This window comes from Apteryx rowi, unplaced genomic scaffold, assembly GCF_003343035.1.
Source record: "Apteryx rowi isolate R43461 unplaced genomic scaffold, aptRow1 scaffold_363, whole genome shotgun sequence".
NCBI lineage: Eukaryota > Metazoa > Chordata > Aves > Apterygiformes > Apterygidae > Apteryx > Apteryx rowi.
Genome location: NW_020450119.1, coordinates 813,659 through 825,219, shown reverse-complemented (window position 1 = coordinate 825,219; position 11,561 = coordinate 813,659). Strand labels below are relative to the sequence as shown.

General features: G+C 50.8%; 1 pseudogene; it reads right to left on the bottom strand.

The window, feature by feature from the left end:
• Positions 1 to 4,416: 4,416 nt before the first annotated feature.
• Positions 4,417 to 9,710, bottom strand: LOC112969679 (annotated as a pseudogene).
• Between the last annotated feature and the right edge of the window lie 1,851 nt (positions 9,711 to 11,561).

Here is an 11,561-nt window from a genome sequence, read left to right as displayed (position 1 = left end):
GGATGAAGTTTTAATAATTGAGTTGTTTACGGAAAGCAAAAAACTCCTAGATCTCTGCAAAATTCCTGTCTCAGTTGTTTGCATACCTACAGTGAATTTTTCAGAAGAAAAGATTAAAAGTAGATTAGTTGCTTTTCTTTTTAGCAAAAGTCTAGTTTTACAGCCAGTTCKCTTGTATGCCTTTTGCTAAATAACAGAGAACATACTTCAGAGTTTCAATGACTAAAACAACTACAGTGGAAGCTGTGCAATACCTGCCTGTTTGCAAAGACAGCTGTAATCTTAGATGAAGAGCCGGAATGAGTTTGGACACAGGGGACTGTAAATACACAATGTATTTCCCAGCATCGCGCTTCTATTGGAGGGGAAAAAAAATCATATTTCCTGGCAGTGTCTCTTTCCCTAAACTTGAAAAATGAGGTGGTCAAAGCATTGCAAAATCATCCGGGTAGTTACCATAAGCAGATTTTCCCCTGCGGAAATAAGAGCTTCAGTCCTATGCTTTGCAAGGCATTGCCGTAAGCTAGTGCAATGGAATGATTTCCATTATGTATAAAACGCATACATCTAAATCTTCAAGATTCAGGTTTGGAGAGCCCCAACTTTAAATGGCTTATACATAGGGTGGACGCAGAGTGATTTTCTTCGCTCCTCATTCAGGCTAGACTCAAGCTAAAAAGGAAACCCAGATGTAGAAGCACAGCTTTGCAAGCAAGGGTGGGATAATCCCATGGCCGTTGACCTGTGCTGTGCATGTGGCCCCCATTTACATTTGCTACGTCCGTAGATGGCACGGCGGTCTCTGCAGTAATTAAGGGCGAAGCATGAAAGTGAGTAATAGCGCTCTCAACTTCAGCCGAGAGTGTTTTTTGTCCTTGTTGGTATTCATTATGTAAAGAGTACGAGAATGTTTAGTTTTAATAATGGGAGGGCCCATGCAAGGGGGTGAATGTAAGGGCGGTCTTATTGTGTCAGCCAGCCTGGTATTCTGCCGCCAGCAGCGGCCAGCTGCACATGTGTAGGGAAGAATATAATACGAGTCACAGAGTGATACTTTATCAGTGTCTTCTCACAGTCTCCAACATCTTAGGGTTTTAGTATTCTCGATGAGTGGTGGCGTCTTTGTGTTTAATAAGCCTGGGTGGATTTTCTTCCAAGAATTAGTTTAAATGCAGTCTTTCAGCAACCAGAGCATCCTCTGACAAGAGGTTTCGCCATCTGCATCATACGTTGTGTACAGAAGCATCTCCTTTGCGTTGACCTTTGAATGTGCTTGGGGTTTTTTGGTGCCCCTAATTCTTGTGCTGGAAGAGACGATTGCCTTTTTGCATTTCCCGCTCAGGATTTTACAGAGCGGTATTCCCCTAGTGCTCTCTTTTCCAGTGTGATGAATGTAGTCTATGTAGGCATTGCTTGTAAAGGAGCTATTCCACCCCTTTGGTCGTCTTTACCTTTTTGTGGGGGAGAAAGGAGCGAAACTGCACATGGTGTTTAACATGCAGATGAACTATGGGTTTGCACAGTGTCAGGACAGCAATCTCGTGTTGTGACTTGGACTCAAATTACTGCTGGTTTCTTTACATTATAACAGTTTCCATTAGGTTATGGTAGCCGCGTTGGTTCTATTGACCATAGTGGCATTGCAGTGCAACATGGACTTGACAGTGTCCTCATTCTCTGAGATGACTTAAAGAGGTGGGCTAAGACCTTGCAACTCTTCCGAAATTCATTCCTCCAGTTTAGTTTAACCATAAAGTTTGAATAAATAACTAGTCTGCAGTCCTCGTTGAAAAGGCTGGCTACCAATAAAGGAGCACAGAAGCCTGTAATGTCAGCATCTCTGGAGGATGGAGTTAAGTTTCATGCAAAGAGTCCCTAGCTGGACTATAAAAGCTGGAGATGACTGTCCATGGTGCTGTGGAAAATGGTTGACAAAACTCTGATGGGGCAGTAAATAATGCTGAAATATGGGGGGGGGTTGTTTGTTTTATGACATCTCAAGTGATGGTTTTATCTACCAGGACACAGACATGTATCAAAACCTAGATGAAGAGGAGGAGAAAACTTACATTTCCTTTTAAAACCTAGTATTATGAAACTGTTTTGTGCTCACAGATTTTATCAGACCTTGGAGACTGCTGTCAGAAAGGCAGAGAGATTGTGGAGTCTCCATCCTTGGGAACAGCTGAGGCTGGGCTTGACACAGCCCTGAGCAACCTGCTTTACCTGGCCTTGCTTTGCACAAGCGGATGAACTAGAGACCTCAAGAGGTTCCTTCTCACCTACATCTGTGTGTAATTTTGACAGACAGAAAAGTGTTTCCTTCCCCCTCCCACAAAAGAAAAGAAAAGAAAATCTAGCCTTACCAATTGTGAATGTCTCTGCAGGAGGAAGTTTTCACTACTGGTAAATTATTGCCATTAGGAAATTATTTGTACCATCCTCTGAAACTTCTGCTGGGTGGTCACAGTCTGGCTGCACTGAGATATGCACAGTTGCAGCTTTCTGTGGTTGTTTCTGCCCTCCCTTTTGGACACCATATAAATATGAAGATAACCTGATATAAAGCCACCTCTATAAGCCACCTCTATTAACTTAGGTTGGATGTGTTTACCTGCGCTAGCAATTCAACGACGCATTTTAAAGTAGTGGTAAGAAAGTGCAATAAAGTCAGTGGTATACAAGGCAGTAATAGTTACGGGGAAGTGATTATGTACTTAGTGGGTGTATGTTTGTGCCAAACGAAGGAGGATTTCTTTACAATTGCAGGTCGTACTGCCAGATGTAATTCAAGAATTAAATTTTGGGGCAAGAACATGATTTTGGAGACATATCATGTCCCGTTTCAGCTAAGCGGCTCTATGTAAGCTTTTGGCTGTCCAAAACCTTTTCTCACATCAGGCTGAGGTTTGTAGAGTGAGAAATACCGTTGTCTGTTGGTTGTCCCCTGCATTGCCCTGGGGGAAATGGTATTGGATATGGAAAAGAGGGACCTCAAAGGGCAGCTGCACCCTGGCCAGGGTTTGGGGAAGGGCTGCTGAAGGCATTGGTTGCAGACTCTGGCCAGGGCCCATCTTTGTGTGTCCTACATTTGCCAGGACAGGCCAAGGTAGGTATACCTGAGCAAGGTGATGAAACCAGTGCCAGATTGTGGAGGGGGTGTCTGTAGATGGAAAATGTCACAGACCCCTCTTCTGCAGCACGTGGGTTTTAGGCAGGTGAGATGAGCTTTCCTGGCTGCACATGCGGCCATTTCTCTATCCCAGAGAAGGGGTGAGAAGCTGTGCAAGGACCCTGAATACCTGCCCAAACCTCCTCCTGCACTTGAACCAGAAAAGGGAGATCTGTGCTCTGCCTGCTCATGGGTTAAAATTGCTGGGGCAGAACTGCAGGTCTGGAAGGGATTGTGAGAGGCCACAGGGCTGTCATCCCCACCCTGAGGCAGGATTAAGTCTATCCAGACTGTCCCTGGTAGCTGTTCTTTAAACTCTTCTTAAGCTCCAGTGACAAGACACTCCCCAGCCTCCCTTAGCTTTTGCTTGGCTTCTCTGGACATTGGCAAATGCATTTCTCCTGCATGTCCTACTCCAGCCTTCTGCAGCAACAGATATAGCAAATTACTCCTTGCTCCAGCCTGAGGCAACAGCAGAAGCCACTTAATAACCCTCCTGTGCATCCTGGGAGTGCTCCTGTCATGTTCCCCCCATCTTTTCTAGACAAAACGGTCCCAGCTCTTTTGGTCTTTCCCCAGAGCTCCTGTTTCCCAGCCCCCTGCTCTCCTGGGACTGGCCAGCCCTTCTCCCTGGGTGCCCTGGTCAAAGTGGGGCTCAGTCCTGAGCCAAAACCCCCCCTCCTCTGCCCTGCAGGCAGCACTCCCATTAGCACATCCTGAGCAGGACACCATGGTACTGATTTAGCTGGAGGTGATGGCTGGCTGGAACTGGCACTTTTCCAGCAGAGATGGTGGCAGCATAGAGTAAACACTACTGATCCCTGGGGCTGCTGTGGTCCTGGGAGCACCAGGAGAGCTGCATTTGCCTGCATGGAAGGAGGGAAGCCCCGTGCCATGTGTGAATGATGCTTCCAGCCTCCCCCTGAAGAAAACAAGCAGAGCCAGCTCCTGTGTTAAAGGCTTTTATTGCTGAAGGGCTACAGGGAGTCACTGCAATTAATGCTTGCCTTACAAATAGGCATGGGGAAGCATCACAGAAAAATGCACCTGTGTGCAAAGCAGGCTCCAACACAGACCCCTGGGGTTGCCCGCTGCCAAGGGGACACCTTCTCAGAGCCAAGGAAGTAGGCACCTGCTGCCCCCTGCCCTCACCTTCCCCAGGGCGCCCTGTGGTGGGTGCACGCTTCATGCAGCAGGCAGGGCAAACGCTTGGCTGAGCTCTGCAGGCACGGGGCATGGGGAGTTCACGGGTCGGTCAGCGAGGGGTGCCTCTGCTTCACAGTGACGGTGAAGGGCAGTGGCTTGAGTGCGAGCCCATGGATGCAGTCCATCGTGAGGTGCTCAGCTGGGTTGGCGTAGAAGGAGCACTGGTGGAGAAGGATGGCAGTGAAGAGGAAGATCTGGAGCGTGGAGAGCTGGTCGCCAATGCATCGCCGTTGGCCGGCTGAGAAGATCATAACGCTGCAGGCACGGTCGCGGTCCAGGTGCTGCTGCTCATCCAGGAAGCGTGAGGGGTCGAAGCGCTGGGGGTCATGCCACTTGCGACAGTCGTGGTTCACTGACCACTGGTTGATGAAGACCACGGTGTCCTTGGGGATGTGGAAGCCATCCAGCTCCACATCAGCCGTGGTGGCGTGCGGGATGGTGATGGGCACAAAGCTGCTGTAGCGCAGTGTCTCRTAGATGAAGGCCTCCAGGTGGGGCAGGCTAGGCCGGTCCTCGGCTGTGGGCAGCCGGGTGCGCCCCACCACACGGTCCAGCTCGGCCTGGAGGTCGCACTGGAGCTGCGGATGCTTCAGCAGGAGCAGGAGAACCCAGGAAAGTGCTGTGGACGTGGTGTCCTGCCCAGCGCCAAAGATGTCAGTCATGGCACCCTCCACATCATCGGGCCCGAGCCCGCTCGGGGGCCCGTCACCATGTTCCGCTGCGGCAATCACAGCGTCGCTGACATCGCGGATGATGCCGGGCTTGAAGGTGCGGCGGTGCTGTGCCACCTTGTCACRCACGAAGCCGTGCAACTCCTGGTTGAGGGCCTGGAAGTCGCGGAAGACGCTGCGCACGGGGTTGGGGAAGCGCTGGAGCCAGGGCAACACGTCCACCAGGCTGCCTGCACCTACTGTCTGCCCAAAGCGGTCATTGCGGCCGAGCAGTGCCAGGAACTCGCCGTCGTCATGGCCATAGCGGCGGCCGAAGCACAGCGCGCAGATCACRTTGGCGTTGGCCACCACAAAGAGGGGGCAGGGCTCAAAGTAGGCGCCACCCTGGCTGAGCCGCAGGAAGAGCCGGACGAGGTCCTGCGCCTCGCCCGCCACGTGCTGCTCCACCACCTGTCGGCCCTGGGCGTCTGCCGTGGAGCAGACCCGCAGGGCGGTGTGGGCCAGGCGCCGGCGGGCCCGCCAGCGGGCCGTGAGCTGCCCGAAGGCCACGCTGCACCCGCCTGACACCAGCCCGAAGGAGGGGAAGTCAGGCCGCCCGGCAAAGCGAGTGCCCTGCCCCACCAACGCCCGGCGGATCGCCCCCTCGCCGTTGAGCACCACCACACGCCGGTGGCCCAGGCGAAGCTGGAAGACATCGCCGTAGCGCCGGGCCATGCGGCTGAAGGCCAGGTGGGGCAGGCGGCCCAGCTGCAGCGCGTTGCCCACCAGGGGCCAGGCGAAGGGGCCCGGGGGGCTGCGGCTGCCCGCCGCCAGCGCGACAGCTCGGGCCCGGCGGCAGGCCTCGGCGCACAGCAGCACGGCGCACAGCACCAGCAGCGCCGGCTGCACAGCCGCCCGCAGTGCCGCCAGCACTGCCACCACCGCCCCAGGGCCGTCGGGGGCCCCCGAGATGCTCATGGCTCACGCCGCGCGCCGCTCTGCCACGGGGGAAGGTGCGAGCGCCGGGCTTTATAGCCGCCTCCGAAGGGGCCGAGCCTCTCTCCTCCCCCCGTGGTGGACCGCAGTCCCCCGACAGCCCCGCGCCGAGCTGTGCCGTGCGCTCGTCCCGGGAAGGGAGGGAGGGAGGGACGGAGGGAGGCCGCGCTGCCTCGAGCCCGCCCGGCCCGGGGGCACTGGCCCTGCCGCCCCGAGGGAGCGCACGGAGCCGGGCGGCCGCGGAGCCGGCAGCCCTGCCGCCGCAGCCGGCGTTGAAAAGAGGTAGGGCATGAGGCGCCCCGGGCTTGCTGCTCCGCTCAGGAAACCTGTGAGAAACCTGAAGCGTTAGCAGAGCCGAAGCTGCCGGCGGGGAGCGCAGCCGCCGTGAACGGGCACAGCACCGTGGGCTGCGGGCGCAACRAGACCTGCCGCGGGCGCCCGTGCCGCCCGGCGTTGTCCCCCTGCAAGAAGGAGCCAGCGAGGCGGGAGGCTGCTTCCCAACTCCCCTCTCCCCCAACAAGCTCCGTCCTTTCTTTCTTTTTTTTCTTCCCCTCAGGACTGCAGGGGGCCCCGCATCGCTCGCATTTTTGGGAGCTCGGCTGCGGATTTTCAGAGGAAGCTGGTCTCCAGGTGGTTCTGAGGATCTGGGAGCTGAAGGTGAGGCCGCGCATGCGGACCAGGATGGGAGGCAGCAGTAATGCCTGCTGCAATAAAATGGTTTGATACGAATGCCTGAGAAGTGTTAAATAGGGTTATTTATTTATAAAGAGCGATTTTTTTTTTCTAGGGCATTGCGGTTCATGTGTTCTACTAAGTGATTTGCCCAGGGTGCTAAGTAAGAGGGTGCTTAGGGTGCATTAGCCAAACAGGGCAGTAAATAGGGTACCACAGGGATTTCTGTGCTTGCTGGCTGTTAAACCAGGGACAAATTACCTTCTTTTTCCTGCAAAACATCTATCTCTTGCTTCCCACCCCCAGAAGCCGTTCTGGTTCCTGCTCAGTTGTGTACTGACTGGGAACAGCAGTTCCTGGCACAGTGTCCTGTTGCATCTCCTCTGACCTGCTCTGATGCATAGGATGGAGTGAAGCTGAGTGCTAATGATGCCCCCAAAAGGAAAAGAGGGTTTCTTCTTCTAAAAAAAAAAGAAACACCGCAAGGACTTTGGTACTGAGTTATACAAGCTGATGAGGAAAAAAGGAAGTCCTGCTGCAGCAGTAGATCAGCGTCACAAATGGGTATGCTTTTTTCGGTCCCAGGGATCGTACATTATTTTGGAGTGTGGCTGTGGTGGTATAAGCCTTATTATTATGTGCTTGTTTTACCAGGGCACCTGTGAAACCATAAACCAGGACCTTGTTGTGTTCAGAGATGTGCAGAGAATAAAGAAAGATTGCCCACCTGTGCCAAGCAACCCCAGTTTGTGATGCTTGGGTCTTCTTGTGATTGGATCCTTCCTATAGAGTAATGATTTATTGTTGCAACATTATTTAGTAGCACACCAGTAGTTCCCAGTGGGGATTTTGTAATTACCTCACAAGCCAGGTTATCCTGGGAAGACTGAGATATTCAGTAAGTTGCATGAGAGCTTCACTGTGCTGGGGAATAGGACACTGTGTGCATTGCATAGGGGAGGTGTTTTTCCCCGGCAGATCCCAGGGATGTGCTAATGCAAAATCAAATCTTGCATGCATGCGAGCTGGACATTTTTGTGCGCTGACAGTCTCATGTACTGGAGAGGCTGGAGAACACGTTGACAGAGAATCACAGGTCATGGTGCTGTGAATTGATTGCTAACACAGTGATGGCGATCGTAGAAGAACGGGCAGTCATTTCTACTAACGACTGCACCGGCAGAAGAGAAGGTATCACCACAGCCGATGGATGTGCTCGGTGGCTGTTCGAATCGCTGAAGCCAGGACTCAGAAATAAACGGCTCTTCAGCAGCTCTAGGAAAACCTGATATTTGTCAGAGCTCTTTTGGGGCAGGTCTTCCTCACCACAGAAGAAAGGCTGGGAATTAATGCATTTCATAGGCAGTGCAGATGATCTGTGTATGTCAGGTAAAGAGAGCTCTGGCTCATCGCATGCCAGTGTTGGCTTCAATGTGCCTCTTATTGTGAACAACAAATTCTTTGAGGCGAGACTATGTTCAGAGCCAAAAGATCATGTACACATGGGTTTCAAATGTCGGTGTTAGGCACAGCTTGAAGCCGGTGGCCAGTGGTTCCCGCTGTGTAGCTCTAGTGCTCAGCTCCCCCATGCGAAGACGTGGCAATGTGTAGGTGGTTGATTGAGGCACGTCTTTTACCGAATGTGATCACTGCATTTAATAGTGCTGATAAGTGGACTGCTCCAAGCAGCAGGTTGGTGGCCAGCAGAGAGAAAGGCCTATGCACTGTTCTTAGCTCTGGCAGCTTTTATACAGCTCCGAGACTGATGGCTCTGCCTTGGAAATCATGTGCAGTTTTACACATTATAATGTTACAACTGTCGGCACTTGTATTATCAATCCTAATTTTTCAGAAATTAAACTTCATTTCACATAAGGTTTCTGCTGGACTAACAGAGCCCAGTGCCAGTTTGTACACATGCTTAGGAAAAACCTTCTCAAGGAAAAACATCATTTATTTTCTCATATTTATATGAGTGCAAAACAATAATGCTTTATTAGATTAAGCTGCATTTTTGTGCTCCTATAACACGAAACCAACTTTGTTTTCCAGCATACAATGTTGCATGAATTTAGTCTGTAATTCCTGTTGGCATTTATTTTAATTAAAAACACTGAAGTTACTAACTTTTGAGAACTGCCTGTTGCACATGTGTGGTAACTTTTGAGACATTTCTCAGTAGCTCTAGCTAGATGCTTTAGCTGAGATAACTTGCTTCATTCTAAATAATGTTGCTGGGTGCTGGCGTTGCAAAGGGTCCAATTTAAAGGTGTGTTGGTTAAAGCAGAGTAGCAACTCCTATATGCCTGGGCTATAGAAAATTAATTCTGCGCAAATGCTGTAGGGTGAAATGGGGTATGTTCTATTTTTTGTCATGGAGCATTTAAGTCCCTCTTCTTACTAAAAAACTTGACTCAACTTTGAATGCAGCAAACAGTGCTTCCACACTAATGTGCACCGCATTGCTTCAAATAGGTAGTTTGTAACCACATAGGGACAGCAGAGAAACAGAGCCATGCCTGGAGCCTCTTCTTTCCCCACTCAGTAGTCCCTGAGGCTGTGTCCATCCCAGCTGTGCCTGGAAAGATCCAAGAAGTGCTATGTTTTCTTCACCCATCCTCAGGTGCAGAGTGTAGCCTCGATGGGCTCAGAGAGCTGGGTGCAGGGTGCAAGCGGAGAAGGAGCAGCCCCACGCCCTGCCTTCCCATGGGGAACAGCATCCCACACATCTCCAACCCACCCCTGCTTGGGGGTGATCAAGTCTGACTCACTGTGGCCAAGGATACCAGGGCAGCGGAGTGAAATGCAATGCCTGGGCCAAGGTTGGTAGGAAACTTGCGGTAATTTGGGGTTGATGGACAAGCTAAGTGGAAATCCCATTTTCTTCCTGCCCTCATGCTAGATGACTCATTTTGCTCCCTGACTTGCTTGCTAGTGCAACCTTGTGCTTTGCCAGGCACTGGCCACTGCTCACTCTTGGGTGTCCAGGAGATCGTTGTCAGGACATAGAGCATGTTGGGGGCTATCTGTGTATATAAGCTTTGGTGTAAATATATCCTTAAAAAGGAGAGCTCTTGTTTCTCTAGCCAGGCATGGGGTGCAGATTGCATTTGTGAAGGGAGACGGTCTGGGCGGGGGATTGCTCCCATATGGCTTTTTCGGGGCTGGTTTCACAGGCTGTTACCTGTCTTCAGTGAACAATTTAATAAAGCAGATTCTGCATATAAACAGTGATACTCTGTTTATAGTGTACGAGACAGTCCTGAATTCTTCCATTGCCTCAAAGCAGGGAAATGAAGCCGTAATAGCAAACCTCTGGTACAAGCGAGGATGTTCTGGGGAGGGAACATGTGCTGAACTGCTCTGGAGTTTCACTGTTTATAGACTATTTGCCAAGTACCCTTTTGGGACAGGTTTTCAAATCAATAAGCAGTGCTGGGCCAACTATGAAAATGAAGGCAGAAGGACTGAGGCTTTTTACTATATATTCACTGTTGCTTATGGGGTGTATAGAGTTACACCACAGTCCTTTTCAGAATAACATCAGTGATGATTCTGGTCTGTGTTATGTTTCCACAGAAAACTTTGTTCAGGAGAATTCAGCAGTTTCTTTGGTTCTTTATTTTTCTAAGAGTTCTTGAGAAAAAAAGTCACGGTGGCCCAAATTCTTCATGGTGCTTGGCCAGGACACTTGCAAACTTCAGAGGAAGCTTTGCTGAAAGAGAACACGTGTTCACTGTTTTGGGGTCTCAAGGGGACTGAACAGCATGATGCCAAGGTATTGGGCAAGTTTGTTAGTTACCTGTTTTGCCACGGAGGAGCTTTAGTAAGTTAAAGCATTCTAAAAGATGGATGCAAAGTGTTTATTATGTAGACAAGGAAACCAGAAAGGCTGCAAAGCGTTCAGAGCGAGAGTATTTGAGATGTTTATGTCTGGTGGCTCAAACGGACGTTTCACCTCAAAGGGGCACCCGAAATTGGGGAAATCCACATCATTCATCCTTCGAGAAAGCAGACATAGCAACATGCATCTGTCAGCACCATTGCGCAAGAGCAGTATTAAGATGACTGCTTCATTATCTGTAATGATCAGAGAGGATATTTTTAAGTTTTGGAGAAACATGGGTGAAATGCTTATCCACTCGGTACATCTGACGGCGGGTTCTTGGTTCCCTCTGTACACTACTGTCCCTCTGTGCCGTAATATGAGGAAGGAGGGTGGTTAATTCCCGAATAATTGCCATGTAGCCCTGTTGCACAGCGCTGGCAAGCTGAGCTTGCTCTTGCTGCCTTTCTGAAACAGGATTCTGGGGGGGACCTTCCCGAATGGAGTTGTGAGACTTTAGTTACCCTTTTTGTGCCCTTTCCTTTGACTGTGAGGGTGTTCAGCCTTGAAAAACCCCAGGATCAGAGGTTCATCAGGACTCCTCAGCACTGGGATTTGCAGTGAGTCCAGGCACCAGCAGCAATAACCCCCTTACAGCCAGAAGCTGCACCAACATTTGGCGACCACAGCCTTCGTGGCTAAGATGTGTTTGACTGAACACTGCAAAACACATGCTGTGCCTTGGCATTAAAGGAACCAACTCAAACAACTGCATTCCCACCAGCACAAAGGTGGAGGACGAAGGCTTTTTGTCTTGTTCCCTGCATTCTGGTACCCTTTTTCAGGCTGTCTGCCAGGGATGCTGACTGCCAGCTTTGCTGGTGAAGTTTTCCAGGGAATCAGCCTCACCATGGCAGCTTTCTGCAGTCAGTCCTCTGACATGAGCATGAGCCTAGGTACCTTTCTTGCTCTCTCCAGTCCTCATGGCTTTACACTAGGCTCTTTGGTCTCAGCTTTCACTGTGCTTTTAGCTTTCAAA